The following is an 18,636-nucleotide window of genomic DNA, read 5'->3' as shown; positions in this document are numbered from 1 at the left end:
TCCAGCATTGTTTTGGATATATAATTTGGTTCTCTGTCACTGTAAATCACACCTCTTACTCTGTAACAGGTTTTCTCTGAGCACCTTTGCATTTTCCCTTCACTGATGAGTCTTTCTATCTTTCCTGCGTATGGGCAACACTATAGCATTAGAGTACCACTACCATGCTTCACTGCAGGATTTGTTTTAGCAAGTGTTGAGCACCATTTAGAGTTTGCTAAACATGGTGTTTAGCGATGTGCCAAGTGGCATCATTCTATATATAAAATCCTGATGGATGGCCGAGGTGGTCTAGGCTTAAAAGTCTTCATCATAGATGCAAGAATTATCCAAAGGACAAACATCCAAAGTCATGCAAAGTTGCAAATACAGACAAACCCAGTGTGATTAATAGTTCTTGTACTTCCCCAGTTTTTCCTGGACAGGGATAGCTCAGTAGGTAAAGTGGTCGCCCTATAATCGGAAGGTCGGGGTTTTGGATCACCTGAATGACTACTACCTACACACTGGTCCCCAGGCGCTGGATTGGCTGCCTACTGCTTCACTGAGTGAATGGGTTAAATGCAGAGAGTAATTTCTGCATGTACATTGTTACATTAAACCCATAACCCATTAAACCCATAATAGAAAACTCAAAATGCTCAGACGTGCTCAATAAATGTGTAGTGATTATTCACACAGTAATGAATGAATCCCTTGTTTTGCTTTCAAAATGCATAAAAGGTAATAATGAGTAAAAAAAACATGACTGGCTTTACAATCTGAAATCACCACTATTTTACTCAACTGTGAGTCTTTCAGAGCTCAGCGTCACTGAAACTGGGCCTTTATATGGAGCACAATAGCAAAAGTATCTACAGTTTCTGTTTTACTCTTTCTGACAACAAACCTTTTTATTATCTCTACCTTCCCACATATTCAGCAACTCAGTGATGGGAAACTGTGCTTCAATTGGGCGTTAAACGCAACAAGCCAGACATTCTGAGAACAAGATGGCAAACAAAGAGTTTGGAAAGATTTGGCTTTGCACAAGGAGTGGTGGCTTTACAAGTCACATGGGCAGGCGAGAGGGGCATTCCCATAGTCTTAAATCAACTAAAGATTTGGCTTCAGCTTTTAAGCCGAAGCCAAGACCCAGTTTGAATGGTTTACTTGCATCTTTTTGAAAGAGTGAGTGTAAACACAAAGAATTGTTTTATTATAATATGCTGGAATATATGAAGAAAACAGGTTTAAATGTTAAACAAATTTCTTCAAGTCAAAAAATGTTGCATATAATTAAATTTTTGCTTGATGCAATGTGCATAAAATTAAAAGAATAAAACTCATAAAACAAGTTTTAAAAAGAGACATTTTCATTTGATTCAATTTAATATGATGGATTATGCAGAAAAAATAGAATTGAAAAGTCTATTGTTTTATTACATATTCATGTTGTGTATCATGTTTTTGAAAAGTAGCTAAGTAATAAACTAACTAATTACTTTTTAAAATAAGTAATCAGTAAAGTAACTGGATTGCTTTCTTGGAGAAGTCATCAGTAATTAGTAACTAATTCCTTTTTTTAACTAACTTGACCAACACTGGTTATTATTCATCTTTGGCTCTCTTCCAGAGCATATCCTTTGTCCTGTCTGCCTCCCCTCACCTCCAGCTGGTCGCCCCTCCCTGAGCCTCATTCTGCTGGAAGTTTCTTCCTATTAAAAGGGATTTTTTTTCTTGCCACTGCAAGTACTTGCTCATAGGGGGTCATCTGATTATTGGGTTTTTCCTCCCCATTAGTGTTGTTATCTTTTAGTATAAAAACAACTGGAGGTGATTTGAGGCTGTTTAAATACAACCTCATTAGATTGAACTAAATCACTTAATCATCAGTGTTCATTCTGAAACAATGGCTGTCTAAGTGCTGTATATTGTGATGTATCATGACCCAAAATATGAGCACATCAAATGTTGGCGTAAAGCTGTAAGTTACAGACTTACATCACACCTGATAGCAGTAAAAAACATCATTACGCAGGTGTGTCCCTGAAATGAGCAGAGCAACAAGCAAAGAACAAAATGTTCACACTTTACAAAGAGGTCATTCAGACCAGCTGTAGTGCTACGTGTGATTACAACATCAAAGCTGAAACAAAATGAACTTAGTGTGGTGTGTTGCACTGATAGTGTGTTACTGTCTAGTTGTTCATAGCAATATGTACAAGTACGCATTATGTATTTGTATTGTTGATATCACTTCACGTACATCCACATCATTCATGCTTTGCAGTATGTGAACAGCATTAAGTTAGGAGATTAGGTGCTCTCTCATTGGTAGGGACAAGAAAATGGAAAATAACCATACCCACTGGAATCCAACTGGAGATGTGGATCACTGTATCCTCAGTGAGTCTTGATGTTGTGAAACTGTGTTTGTGGTAGAAATATATCATGTGGAGGACAAGCTCTTTAAAGCCTTTTTAGGGGAAATATTTAGATTTAGTGATAAGTGTAGCTTTTATGACATAGTGACCACTGAATTTATTATTCTTTAGTCATTGGCTTGATCATTTTGCCTTGAATGGACAGAGCATCTATCCAGACGTTTTTCTATTTTCTATTCCAAACCACAACAAGACACTTCATATTCCTAAATGAACATCTTCATTTGGTAATGAAGATGCACATAGAGTATTTATTTCACTCCCAACTGGTCACGGGAGCCTGGTTCTGCCAGAGCTTTCTTCCTGCTAAAAGGGAGTTTTTCCTTCATGCTGTTGCCAAAGCACTTGCTCACAGGAGGTTTTCCTTACCTTACAACATAAAGTGCACTGAGGCAACTGTCTGGGATTTTACTCTATATAAGTGAAATTGGATTGAATTGAAATTAATTGAATTAAAAAAGGCAAAATGTTATGTGCACTAAAGTTGACGTTACTTTGCATTTCTGTTAGTTAGTTATTTTATTAGGTTACCTTGAACACTAAAATCATGATTACTTGATTTCATACCTGATTTCAGGATTACTGAGCACTATTAAGCCTTTAAGCCTTTAAGACATTGTGAGATAGACTATAGAACTTATCTTGTTTTAACAATCTTTGGGTGGCAAAATGTTACTTGAAGCAAGAAACCAACACCTTACACCAGTACCAGCTTTTATCTTCAAATCCATCCTAGAATCACATTACTTTTCATGGTCAAATCGACTCTGTTTTCCAATCTCTTCCAAGCAAATCATATCAAACACGTGTAGAGACATCTCCCTTATTTTGATTACAAGTGCCAAATAATCACTTACCAGTGCAGCTTTGGCTAAAAAAGGAGATTGTCAGTCATGCATTTGGAAAGTACAAGATCAAACTATTTCCTTAGCAGAACGTCAAATAACCGTTCATGACAAACTGCCAGTATCAATCCTTATGACACTTGTCCCGTGACACAATAATTAATTTAATCATCTCTTCTATTGTGTCGCCTACAGAAGAAGTCAGTAATTTAAATTCCACAGTCACTGGAACATTTCCTTTTAAGAGTTCAGGTTCACTGCTGATCATATCAGATGAGTGCGGGCGTTGTTCAGAAAAAAATTCCCATCATGTTTGGACTACGTGGGTTTAAATTCAAGTTTGTTCAAGTCCACATTACAGTTCATTTCAAGTTTGAAGCTCGTGCACAAGTGATACAGAACTCATGCAGAAATGAAGTCAGCTTCACTCCAGCCAGGTTTAAAGGTACTTTCAGAAGTTATACTTCCCTCCTAAAGTATTAAAGTTTCTGCTACTCTTCCTGTTTCTGCTAAAGATTACCAGCTTTTATCAAACTGCTACTGCTTATTTTGTAACTCAGATGAAATACTGAGGTCTGTAATGTGGCCCAGAGGCTCAGGCTTTACACTGCTATAAATGCTCTTGTTCAGACATTTTTTTCCTGTGCTTGGCCCTACTTTTGTTGGGTTTGTGTGGGAAAGTCAACAGTTTCACAGTATTAATTTAACTCCTATCTCCAAAATGTTCAGTCAAACAATTCAAATGGTGTTGCTGAATCATTAAACAACCAACCTGCCCTATGGTCTGTTGGACAGACGGCATATTCTTAGCTTCCTGTGAGGAATAAGCCTCCATTCCTTACCATAAGTGTGTGAAGAAGTGTTAAAATCTAGTGTATAGCACTATATCCTTCTTTTCAGTTGTTGATTGTCTTTTTTTTTTACTTTGTTTTGGCCATCTTTGCATTTAATATTTCATGGCAATTACTGTCCTTCAACACGATTGGCAAGATATCAGAATTACAGGTTTTATGAGATAAAAGTAAGATTTCAGGCTTTATGTACATTGAGGTGTTACATGAGATTTTGGGCTGGTGCCCAAAAGTATCAAAACAAACAAACAAACAAACTGTCTTGAATTTATCTTTTGCCCATATGCTGCATCTAGTTTTGGCTGTATAATTGCTGTATTATTACTGCAGTATTATTGCAACTATTTCTCTCTGCAAAAACTAAATCAAGTTCTGTTTAGTCTGATGGTTCTCCAAGTTAGAACATATCTGGTGAAGTATGTAGAAAATCGAGTAGGGGGAAAGAAAAAAGGAAAATACGATGCTGAAGGAATCAGTTTCCTCTTTGGAGCATCAGCAATGAGTGGCAGGTGAACAGTAGCTGAGTATTAATCTCACTTAATCCCGATGGTTTTAAATTGCTGCTGCAGGGGTGACTCAGCTACTGCCAATGAATCATATGCAATAGACTGAGATCATCTTGTTGTCTTTGATTTCTCGCTCTGCTCTCACTTTTCTCCTCTTTACTTCTGTCTTTCCTCCCCTGTGCAAGTCAGTCTGTCCCTCCCTTTCTCTGTAGTACACTATCTGCCCTCAGCATCGTCATTTACCGTAACACAGGCAGGCGCAGGGCAACTGTGCGTGAGTGAGTGTGTTTCTACATTATTGATTCCCTCTGAGTACCGGGCAGTAATCTCTGTACTCAACTCTGATTGGCTGTGTGCTGTCATGCCTCATTACCTGATAATCCAGACTACAGCTGATTGGATGCTGAAAGACCAGTCATTAGAAATTCATGATGATCTAAGCTGAAGTCACACTACTGATTGGAGGGGTGATGTCATCTCACCTGAGCTCTCTGATAGGCCCACAGTGACAGACAGACAGACAGACAGACAGATATATATATATATATATATATATATATATATATATATATATATATATATATATATATATAGATAGATAGATAGATAGATAGATAGTGGATTTGTGGTCATTTCATGTCCTTCTAGACATATTTCTCCCTTTGTTTCTTTTTGTTTTGTTAATCTATCTTTATAATCAGTTTGTGTCTTGTTTTAGTCATTTTATGCCTTATAGTCTGTGATAGACTGGAGCCCTCCCCAAGGCATAATCAAAACCAGCTGAGGCTTTTGCCCCTCTGGAGCCTTAGATGTACAGATGTTTGAGAAACTGGATGTATGTATGTATGGATGCATGAATGGATCAAAAGAGCACAAAGAAAAAAAAAACAAAAGGATGTTCACCATTACTCTTAGGATACAGTCTCCACCACACATTTATATTTCTTTGTATTTTTTGAGTGAGATCATGCCTTAAAACTGAATGACATCACTCTAGTGTCATAACAGAACAAGGGTGGGACTGAACAGACACACTCAGCACACATGGGGGCTTTGAAATATTTAAAACTGTTGTCTGAGAGTTGGGAGGGAAGTGAGACTGGCTGGATTAATGCAGAGCTCCTTGGAAATGCACGTTAGTCGGAAACCAGAATCACTAAATACTCAGACTGATGAAGAGATTGGGAACAGAAGGTGGACCCAGAGGAATATTTCCCAACAACTCTACCTGCACAGAAAATAAAGCTGAAAAAACAAGTGAGAGAGAAAAGAAACTGGTCCCTAAGCCTACCGTGGACCATGACATCTAGAGCCCAATAAACATTAGGCTTCCTAAAAACTGTCCTCAAACTTGCTAGTTACCACTGATGCACTGACTGTCATATCAATGACTGTTTGCCAAAGAAACTGAGAACTGAGAAAAGGTCTCAGTGGAAGGACAGCCGTTAAGAAGCCATCCTTAAGGAAGGGAAACGTGAAAAAAGGCTGAGCGCCAATCAGACAAGAACTAGACTGAAAATAAGTGTCCACGGGTCATAGGGAGTGATGAATCCAAATGTAAAATTTTTGGTTCAAATTATTGTCAATATGTACACAGGAGGTCAGCAGAGAGGTACAACAGTGAGCGTCAGCCATCTCTAGAACTCAGTGAAGGCTCTGTCATGATTTGGGCTGCATTTCAGTCATGGTGTTGGAGATCCTGTCAGAACTGGTGGAATTATGAATCAGGAAAGCACAGCAAGATTTTGGCACATCTAGAAAACATCACATTGGCATTCGCTTTATTTTCAGCATGACAATGAGCCCAAACACACTAACGATGCCGTAAAAACCTGGATACCTGGAAAGAAAAACACAATGGACAGAAAAAAGGCAGAAGAGCTTTAAATATCTTCAAGAAGCCTTGAAGATTATTCCTGAAGTCCACTGGGGGAATAATTACAAGATAAGCTGCTTCAGATAGTTTAAGTTATATTGAAGAATAAAGGTGATCATACCAAATATTTACTTTGAAACTGGTTAGAACTGGACATACTTTATTTTCACCTTGTATACTGTATTTCCTCCCTGAGCCTGGTCTTGCCAGAGCTTCTTCTCACTTCTGATTTTTGGGTTTTTCTCTGTGGCGCTATAGTGAAGAAAATACAACTGAGTTGAACTGAATGACTAATATCTCACTGCAGCAGCTCAGTTTGCCAAGCCAGATGTGATTATATATGAAGCCTCACAGCACCTCGGTTCTGGATTTTAACCCCCTGACTGTGTAAAGCTTCGGGACCGAAACTAATGAAAGGGATTCACTGTAAAAAGTGTCCACAGAGCTTGTCCGGTGTTTGACGAGCATGGGAAACGTTCTTCACCACGTCTCAGATGTGACACTGAAAGCTCACATACATGTCGGTCAGCTATGTGGAAACGAAAGCAGTTTTGGTTTCACTTCAATGCTTATTGTGGCACTTCTTATGTGTAAAGTAGTATTACACAATGAATATCATCTAGAAATGTGTGCTGTGACCCCAATTTAAAATCATATTCTGTGTTATGATCTCTGTAAGGACTGACTTTTCTCTCTATGAGTAAATACTATAGCTCACTTACTTAGGTACATTTACCCTGCTCTTTGTTATGATTACATAACATATTTACTGTAGCTACTAAATACATCTTTCACAAACCCACAAGGCTTTTATTAATTATGATTCTGAAAAAAAACTAAGAATAAATATTTGTATATACGACATATTATTACATGTGTATTACATACACAATATGTGTGTACATACTCACCATGGGTTGTGTCTTTAACCCTTTAAAGACAGAGTCGTAAAATAATTGCCATAATTTTTTTTTTACTTTTCAAAACTGGAGTGTTTATTGAACCTTATAACACATTCGAGGTTTATTGTGTGATTTATTTAGTTCTTTCAGAAAAAAAAAACCTAATAAAAACACACATATGACACACTTGGCATCAAAGCCTGAACTCAACTGAACTACTATTAAAAAATGGACCCTCAAGTAATAATTCTTGCACTGACTAAGTGATCTTACATGAGGTTTCATAAGCCACAACGAGACAGTAAATACAGGTGAAACATCATGACTTTTCAAAAACGAGCTGGGATTCAAAGAAATGACTCACGCTTACATGAGATCCGATTATATGATGAAACCGAGTCAGACACAATGTAAACCAGGTCACATGCTACCTTGCTCTGCAGGCTGAGATCTGCTGTGTCATGCAGCCTGACAGAGAAGCAGGAAACTGGAAACTAAAAAAAAAAAAAGACTGATAGGGAAAAAATCCACAGAACAAACACACTGAGTCATGATCATTGGAGTGAAACAACTGCAACTCCTGTGTTTTTGTGTTTGGTGTGTGTGCGCATTGGAACGATCTGGTAAAAGAGGAATCAGGAAGCAGTTTGACTTCAGTGGAGTTAAACTTTTACTTTAACGATGGAACAGTGGCGTCACACAAAAGAGAGGGGATTCCTATTTGAGTTTATTTTTAGAACCGCCTCCATTTCACATCCCCAGGGTATGTGAACTGACCACCAACTACACACTTTCAAGGCTAAAAATCTAAATACCAACTTTATTATAACTACTATTCTTTTGTGATGGCACAAGTACAGAAACGTCTTCAGAGCCCAGGAGTCACATAGCAATAGTAGCATAGTAACATATCTCTGTCTTTAATACTGAAACAGTGACGTGATGTCTTTTTAAATCACCGCTTTACACCCTGTCGTGTGAGACAAATAAAGATCTGTAGTGTCTTGACGTCACTCTGGCTTAAATGGGGATGTGTCTGAGTATTGTATGTTTGTGAGTTGCAGCTGCCAAGGCCTTTTACACTTGATCTTAAAATAGCAACACTGAGCCATCGAGGAGGCGGTGTCACCACAAGCCGAAAGAGATGAAGGACGATGACTTGGGAATCCTGAGATACCCGTACCGTTCCAAAACAGTTTCCAAAACAGCGCTCGCCTCTGTGTGTCTTTGTTTGTGCTTTCTTTTTGGTCTTTGTAGGTCAGCAGTTTAATAAAAAGAAAGAAAGAAACTTCATTCACACCTGAAAAGAGTTATTTTTCATTGTTATCGTCATAACAACCTCATAATGCGAATGTTTTTCTGCAGCTGTCAGCCACACTGGATTTTCTCAGAGGATGGAAAAAATTAAAATGTTATTTTGTCAGTTTCCTGTTGTCAATATTTTGTGTTACAGTTGCCCCCTTTTAAGGTTTTTTAAACACAAACATTAAACAAGGACTTGGAAATCTATCAGTTGTGTGACATTAGATGTGATTCATATAAAAATACAGTATAATAAATGTTCATGCCTTTGCAGAAAAAAATTGAGAACTCTGTAAAGAAAGAATACATCTAAATAAACACCAGAAGGAAAAATTAAAATAAAAACCTTTTAAAAAAATTGACATTAATAAATCTCATTTATTATTTTTCAGGACCCAAAACAGAGCTTTAGATCTAGAAACTAAATATCATGATTGAAAACTGTGACAGTTTTTGTCACTATGCAAAATAAAAACTGTACAAAGGTGTGAATTTTACAGGATGTATCGAGACTCTGACAGAGGATTCCCTTCTCTCGCTCTCTCTCTCTCTCTCGCTCTCCGCCACTCCCTTTGTGCGACTACCTCACTTGATCGCCTGTGTTTGTGAGCCAAGGTTGTGTTGTCTCCATGGTGGCAGCCATGTAAACATAAATAGAGGGGTTAGTAGAGCAGCCTGAAGCCTCAGTCAGGGATCCACTTACAGAGCGTATAGCGAATAATGATTGGGGTCATCAGGCAGCAGATTTACTGGGAAATGAGTGAGAAAACAGTTTCTCCTTGTGTTATTTATAAACCCTGTCCTTCCTTTACAAGGATTTGTAACGTGTCTAGGTTGAACTCAGTGCAGGATTTAAAAAAAAAATTATGTTCTGTTCTTATACTTTTTGCTCTTTGTGAGGATATTTACTGCCATTCATGTATTTCCTGTGCCAGGTTTACCCTAACCAAACTTTAACCCTAAACTAAATCTCTTAAACAGGGATGTACAAAAAATGAGACCCAGCCAAAGAGTTCAAAAGAGTACAAAATTTCATCACTAACAGTCTAAAACTTGCCTCACATCTGGGCAAGTACACACAACATCTTTCTAATTATAAATTAATATATTTTAATCCTTCTTGGATTCCTGACAAATGATTAAGGTGTGGTTCTCAAGAAAGCCGCAGTCTGCTCAGACACACACACACACACACACACACACACACACACTCAGTGAGTGTATCCTTATATCTTCCCACTCCAAAACACTTGACTAATTGCCTGCAGGGGAGCATCTGTAAATTATAGTCTCACCATAAAACGTAACCTGGGTTACGCTCTCCCCAAACAGGCTCTCATTATTTTTGTGTTATTCAGAAACACAAAGCTGAAACACAAGCAAACATTTGATTGGGATTCTTTTGTTAGGGATTTGGCAACCTAGGAAGAGTTTTCAGTTTCTGTATAAAGAGAAAGAAAGTTGATTTACAAGATTATAATTTGAGATTTTTGCAGCAGTCAGCACTGTCACCTCCCAGCAAGAAGATTCTGGCTGAGGTGCTCCAGCTACTCCAACTTCCTCCCACAGTCCAAAGACTTGCATTGGTGATTATATGAGCTGTAGGTGTTTGTTGTGACAGAGTGAATGGTTAGCTGTCTCTCTGTTAGACTGGTGACCTATCAAGGGAGCACTCTGACTCTTGCATCATGAAGTTGGAACAGGCTCTGCCTACCTGCAACAGTAAATTGGTTACAAAATGGATACATTTTATTCATCTACAAGTTTATTCCTCTTTTATTTTATTAGTCTACTCAGCTCCAACAACTCCAAAAGTCCCTGAAAAAATTAAGGGGGACAAAATTTCATCCATCACTGGTTAATGAACTATCTGAATAAAAGTAGTAGATACCGTCATGATCTGGCTCCAAGCAACAGCTAATGAAGAGCTACAAACTGTGATCAGAGTTGGTTATGCTTACTATCCACTAGTCGATTTTAAAATAAAGACAAATATCTAAAGTGTGCCTTCCTCTGAGTCATAAACTCATCTAAACCGTCTCCCGAATCATGTCTGTTTGGGAGACAGACATCCTCTCTACTTTTAAGATTAAGTTTAATACTTTCATTTTTGCTAAAGCATAGAGTTAGGGCTGAATGAAGTGACTGAATCCTCCCTTAGTCAAGCTGCAATAGGTGTAGGCTCCTGCAGGCTTCCCTTGATGGATTGAATATTTCTCCTTTCCTCACTGTCTGTTTATACACCACTCAGCACTTAATCATGAGTTACTATTAACCTGTGGCTCTCTTCCAGAGTGTGTCTTTTGTCTTTCTCCTCTCACTCCCAGCCAGTCGTGGCAGATGGCTGACCCTCCCTGAGCCTGGTTCTGCTGGAGGTTTCTTCAGGGAGTTTTTGCTTCCCACTGCCAATAAGTGCTTGATTGTTGGGGTTTTCTCTGTATCATTTTTCAGGACCTTTACCTTACAATATAAAAAATGTTGAAGTGACTGTTATGATTTGGTACTGTATTCACTAGCTGGGACCACATCCTCTGAACGATGAGCGGAGAGGGATGACGGAGTATGAACTGGTGCTGCGGTTTGGGGAAGGTCTCGAAGGGGACTAGCGACGGCTCCGGGGCCGGGCAGAACCCCATGTACTAACGAGAGGTGAATGAAAGAAGGGAGGAGGAGAGAAGAGGAGAAGAGAGGGAAAAAGGGGGGGGGGGCATGGAAATGAGAACAGCGGGTATTGGAGAAAGGGGCATTTATAGTCTGAGGTCAGAATGGGCGTGAAGGAGGAGTGGTCCCACTCCTGAAATTCAGATGATATCTCCACTAAATAAAATTGAATTGAACTGATCCACACTGGGGATCTCACAGGTTCACTATTTACAAGACTACAAGTAGATTTATTTTGGAATTATTTCCCATGATCTTGCATGTGGAAATTTCCAAAAAGCAAAAAAGTTGGATTCTATTGGCACGTCAAGATAAGAAAAAGACTTGTGACCACCTTACACCAAATAACTGAAATAGCAGAAGCTGTTTTACTCTGACATTTTTCTGCGTCACTGAAAAGGTTTGAAAAGTTGTTGTGTTCGGGGCCTGCATGGTGGTGTAGATGTTGTTGGATGACCAGAGTGAGGTGCAAAGTGTTGTAAAGTGGGCTCTTATTTTCAAGGTCACTGGTTACGGGTTCATCAAATCTAGGTAAATACCGAGTCTGTTTTCCTCTGCTGCTCTCTCTTTTGTGCTTCCACACCATCTCTGTCTTCCTTGGCTTAATCCGAGCACCTTACTGTGGTGGTGTATGATCTTTTTCTTTATATTCATAAAATGCTGGAGTCATTTAAGATGATAACTGTGTGAACATAGTGGTATTCCTCTGCTGCCCTCTTGGCCAAGTCTTTCTTGGAAAAGAAAATTTCATCTCAATGAGAGTTTCACCTGGATAAATAAAAGAACTTTAATGACTGTCAGCATACAAATCAAATGTGTCACAAACACTGCTCGTGTGACCTCTGAGATCATAAGTACACTAAACAAAATAATAGACAGACAATGGAGCTGTGATATTTTTCAGTGACACATTAAATAATTTTCTTATTTTCCTAAATGCTTGTTTCCTTGACTCCTCTCTTTTTGTGTCTCTTCCTTGGTTCCTGTCCCGAACTAACATATTTGGTAAAGGGATGAGGAAAGGAAACAAGAATGTACAAATGCACCAGGAAAGGAAAGAAGGAGTAAAGAGGAAAATTAGGACCAAGCAGTGGAAGTGCATTGGCACTCCATGGGCAGCTCTGGACTGCCCATGTACCTGCAGAGATCATTTTCTGTCACATGAGGGTGTTGTCAAAAATATGTGGTACAACCGGTCTGTGGGCCACTCTTGCTTACGCTGTTGTTTTTCCATCAGCCAGCTGTGGAGAAGAGCAAACGCACAAAGAGCTGAAGTAAAATGGAGTTAAAAACAATGAACAAGTATCCACTGCAGCCACTGTCTGCACTTTGCAAACTGTTTTTTTTTTTTATCTTTTTAATCTTTCTAATATTTTTTTGTACTTCTTTCATTCCTAATACGCCCCACTGGTGCGCTCTTACCGATTCCGGTCCACTTTATGACCAGTCAGCAGTGTCCACATCGACCAATGTGCAGTTGGGATTTTGGAGGAGTGCATGGGAGCAGCTTGGTTTAAAAAAAAAAAAAAAAACTTTCTAAAGCAGTACAGTGCAAATAGACACAATCACAGCATCATAAATTAACCATATCTTGAACTCACATTAACAATAAGACATCAATACAAGATAGACAAAGCCAAACTCATTCATCAGTCTAGTGTTTTCATCATGAAGAACTGTTAAAAAATGTGCCGTGCCAGGAAATTGCCTTGAAACAAAAATTATTTTTATGAGTTTTGACAAAGATTTCAAAGGCGTTAATGCTTTTCTCAGCTTATGATGGGTCTTTTTTTAAACTCACAAACACCTTTTGTTTTGCTCAAGTTAAGTGCCGACAAAAGAAGCAGCTTGCAAAGCATTCATGGAATGGATACCTGCCATAGTTCATTCTCACGTTAGCGTCAAGGTGACAAAAGTTGCACTGTCAGAGCAAACTCAGAGGGAACTTCCATTTTTTCGCAGCAAGTCTTTGAAATTGAAATATTTACGTAGATCACATAACTTTCACTTTGCATGCCTATATAAGGAAAGGAAACAAAATCAAGTCTGTGGACTTTTCACGTAATTTCCATAATGGCTTCCGGCTGTACTGCGTAAACCAGCAAGCATGCGGGTTCAGGACATGTTGTTAAAACAACAGGGGGTCATTCCTTGTATTATGTAATCTTCTAAAAAAGGAGTAAAGTTCAATCAGGTGTCTTGGAGAATCTTTTACCTTCACCTACATCAGCAGGGTGGAGTTTATAAAATAAAATAAAAATAACAAAATAGTTCAAAATAAAAATGCTAGATTTACTTTTATATATTATACATTCTTATCATTGGAGCAGATCACGACTGCTGGGAAGAAAAAAAGAGGAAAATTTAGGAGTACAAAGGAAAAACATGAAGAAGAAATGAAAGGAAATAAAAAGAGGGATCACACACTGGGAAGGAAGAAAGGGAAGTACTGTTGAAGTACTCTAAACCTTTCTGTGTGGCACTGACATGAAGTCAGCTCGCCAAGTTTAGAGTCTCAAAACCACAAAGTCACCGACAGCATTACCAACAAACTATACTTACATCGTTGTGCCAGTGTTTGTGTTTTCATATACAAAGACACAAAGACAGAGTGCAAATGTCACAATTATCCGACTGAGCTCAAAAACACACATAACGACGGCAACATGTGCAAGAAATGACTTTCATGCAAAAATAAGCAAACATAAAGAAGCCAGAAGGACACTGCAGTCACTTGTTTTTGGTTTACTGCTGAACTTTCTCACTGAATTAGTACGCTGATTATTACAGAAATTTAAAAATAGATGTCCCTAATAGGAGAAAGGAATGTTTTTACTCCATGTTTATCAGCTTTTACTTGTTTTTGATCAAAATTATTATTTTTTTCAGCAGTTCAACACCTAAAACACTTTCAGATTATACAGTTTAAAGCTTTGTTAATGATTACGTTTTCTTTAAGGTCCAGCATTTCAGATTTAGACTGCCTTTGAAAGAACTGGTAGGAATGACAAAGTATAACCTGTCTGACTGCTGATCAGTGAGTGTTGTTAAATACATTTAAAATAAGGAAAATAAAAGGTGGTAATTACACAATAAGAAGTGTCAATACGGCGAGGAAACAAAACAATTGCAGAAAAATGTGGTTATTTATGAATAGTTTATTATAATCATAAATTATACCACTAAACACACCTCCCATCTTTTATAACACACCATACAGCATATCTGAGAGACCCTGTCCTCTGCTCCCTGTCATCATGTTTTACTTTTACTTCTTAAAATATGTAATTTCTTCATTTCATGTTCTGATACTTGCACCAGTTAAGTAAATAAGTGAATAAAGCCAGAGAGACAAATCTAGCTTTAACAACTTGCTGGTGAACAGTTAACACGTGGCTAAATGATGACTTTGCAGTTCCTGCTAGGAATCCTGCATACTTTGCATGGACAGTCAGTAAATGTCACTGCCATATCCTGCTCTTCTTCTGTGGCTTCATACTGTCACGTTAGCAGAAAACACTGAGCCAAAATGGAGAGAACGATCCAGGTATTTCCTGCCCTCAGGATGTTTATGCATTATTTCTGACTCCTCAGCTGTTTTTAATTAACCTATTAACCTACCAAATTAAGTCAATCACAGCTTCACTGCTGTAAGGTCAGCTTCTGTGGAAAAGAGAGACTTAGCTCAAACCACACAAGCCTAGAGATCAGCCTTCAGACTCCTTAGCAACCACAAAAAAATAGTGTAAAAATAGTTGCCTGCAGACAAGTTTGTGAGTTCCATGCAATCTACTGCTGACAGCTGCAAGCTGCTAGCAATCAAAGAAATCACTAGAAGACTTTCATTGCATTAGCACGACTGCTTTGGGACTGATTACAACCAATGACAGCCTTCAGCAACCTTCAGCAACCACTCACTGACTGATTGGGGACTACACAGATTTCCAGAGCAACCAGGGATTGTCAGTGGAGTCAGTGACCAGTCTCTAGGCCTTTGCAAATAGGTTCTTATCCATCCATCTCAACTGGAGGGAGCCTTTTGCAAGCCAGCTGAGAGATATAATAATTCCAGTGAGTTCTGAGTCTGCCCTGGGGCCTCCTCCCAGTAGAGCATGCTCAGAGGCATCCTGTGTGAGGATGCCTCCTGGATGCCAAACCACCCAACTGGCTCTATTTGATGTGGAGGAGCAGCGGCTCTACTCCAAGTCCTTCTTGAGCTCTTTATGTACGGACAATGTTTTCATTTTGCTTGTTGGGAGTGTGATTTGAAAAACTTCACTTTCACTTTAATTAAAATTAATAATAATAATAATAATAATAATAATAATAATAATAATAATAATAATAATAATAATAATAATAATAATAATAATAAAAAACAGTAAATAAGAGATAAATTATCTGTGACCCTTTATAAAATGTTTTAGCTGTATCTCATCTAGAACTGATGAAACACAAATGAAACACACAGTAGTAGCAGGTTTCCTCTTCAGCAAATAGCCCTTCAAAAAATGGCATCAGATGGATTTAAAAAACAAACAAACAAACAAACAAAAAAAACAAACGGACACAAATGGGGATCTAAGGAAAAAAGTTTTTAAAAATCTAAGATTTCCTTGTCTTTCTCTTTGGATTTTCTTAATTTTAAAAAGCAGTGAAACATCAAATAACTTTAGTTATGCTGCATAACTCACAAAACTGATGTAACTGACATAAACCACATTATGAGCATAAGAAGATTCAGTGGCATGCCCGTGCAATGCTGGTTCCTGTCTCTGCCGCTGCTGCCCACAAACACACAAGCTTACACACAGAGACATACATGATTTTACTGTGTTACGCAATCGACATAATTACATGTCTGTAAGCATGGAGTTTTCACTGTTGAGAAATTAGGCCAGATGAGTTCAATTCTGATTACAAGTCAGCGCTTGTCACTTAAAATATTTTACTGCCAGCTTCCACTCCAACTCAGTTCAGTTGTATTTATATAGATCCAGTTCATAACAACAGCCACCTTGTCACACTGTGAGGCAAAGACTCTACAATAACAGAAAGAAACCATAGCAAATCACATCAAAGGTCATTTGCATTTTATATTGACTCAGAGAGTATTCAGTCCATTAATCAACTTGTATATTCAATTCTAAATGGATGAAGTCGTTTTTTTGTCAATCAGTACACGTTAACACATAATAATATGTGTTAACGTGCATGCTTACATAATATGTAAGCATGCAAGTGTATGCATAGACATTTATGCATACCTTGAAGTTGAAGGTAAAAAATTTTTGATTTGATAAAGAGCTTATATATCTTTTGTATGCTGTTAATATAAGTCATGTAAGTCATTATTTTAACTTGATATGTATGTATAACCAAAAACAAAACTTTATTAGCAAATTCCTTAAGTTATTCTGCTTAACAGCTATACTGCATTTTATGTCATGTATTCATTAACCTCAAAGTTCAAGGTTCTTTATTTGCCATTTGTGTATAAAACCAGCAGTCAAGCCACATTTGAAATCTTGTGCCGAGCATCAAATCTGTCCAGGATTATTCCTGCCATATTTTCAACAACAATAAATAAGGTGTGAAAGATTTAAATGCAGCAGCAAAATGTCCTTGAAATAGTTTGTTGAAAATGTTTTTTTATGAGCAATGGCATGTTATCACATGTATATCATCAATGACAGTTGTTTTCCTCATTAACATTGCACAACATGAAATGTCAAAACTTCCCTTGGCATAACCTTCCACTGAAATAAAAGCAAGGAAAACACAATTAACAGTGAGTGGCATCAGTTAAAACACCGCAGGCGAGTTCACCTACGCTCTGTCATAAATCACTGAATCCACCTGTTGGTTTGAAAAAAATATAAGCAGACGCAGGAACAAGTCAAGGGAGAAGTTTCGGTCCCAGAGGCGATCTCAGCAAAAGTGTCTCCAGCAGGAGGGTGGTGTTTCCGTTTAATCAACTGACATGAAATATGAACATCAGGAACTTCCTGTTTGGAAATTTATTTTATTTTTAGCCTGATTGGTAATGCATGGATAGAGAGGGGATGAGAAGAGTGAGAGATGAAACATACATGAAACTTTAATCAGCCCTCAGGGGAAACGGTGTCACTATTGCAGAATGCACCTCAAATAAAGAGAGGTCTTTTTACATCCAAGCTGCAGAAACTGGTTTGGTTTTCACTTCCTCTCTGGGACATTGAAGAGACAAATTACTTCTAAACAAATCACGTAGGACACGTCTCTGATAGAATAGAGATCCATGTCGTTCTTGAAGACTGAATACTAAAGGGAAAAAATATGCAACAAAATATAAAAAATGGGCAAAAACACTACAGCTCAACCTGGGAACACTGATTTAGTCATTTTCACGTCAGTAAAAGTCTAAAAGAGCAGCTTTTTTATTGATTTTATAGAATTCAAGAGCACCACTTCACTGTGAAGCAGATTCTGCCAACACTTTGTATTAAAGTAATTAAAAATAAGTTGATTTACTGGATTAAGATCTGATGACTCTGGAGGCCATTTGAGTACAGTGAACTCACTGTCATATTCAAGAAACCACTTTGAGATGATTTGAGTTTTGTGACATGGCCTGCTAGCCTGTTGGAAGCATCCATCGGAAAATGGGCGCACTGTGGTCATAAAGGGATGGACACGGTCTGCAACAATACTGTGGTGGACTGCGAGGTGGTTAAATGATGCTCAGTTCGCACTAAGGGGCCCAAAGTGTGCCAAGAAAAATTAAGATGCCATTACACCACCGAGTGTTATTACAAGGTTGGATGGATTCATGCCTTCGTGGTGTTTACATCAAATGCCGACCTTACATTCAAACTTAAGACTCATCAGAGCATGGCTGACCTTTGCTGACGCCCAACTCACAGTCACGTTACCTTAACATCCACGGTCAGCTCTGTCACAGAAACACAGTGTGGTCACCATAATGTGGTTTTATGAAAAAGGCAGAAAATGAGGAGGAAAGAGATGTAGGAGGAAAGACTGGCAAGGAGAAGGAAACAATGATGAAAACCAAAAACAAAGGGTAAGACTAAGAGAGAGAAGGTCATAAAAGGATTTCATAATGGAAAGTTTGAGGAGTAATGTTCAGTAATGTTGTATTTATAAGTATAGGTAATAGGTAATATAGGTAATTTGAGGAGGGTATGATGATCTGCAATTCTGCCCAATAAAATCAAATAAACATACCCACTTTATATGTGGCTAATTGCTCCTTCATGGTCATCTC

Source organism: Neolamprologus brichardi, chromosome 15 (genome assembly GCF_056152115.1).
Source record: "Neolamprologus brichardi isolate AB-2024 chromosome 15, ASM5615211v1, whole genome shotgun sequence".
Classification (NCBI taxonomy): Eukaryota; Metazoa; Chordata; class Actinopteri; order Cichliformes; family Cichlidae; genus Neolamprologus; species Neolamprologus brichardi.
This window is presented reverse-complemented; position numbering follows the sequence as displayed.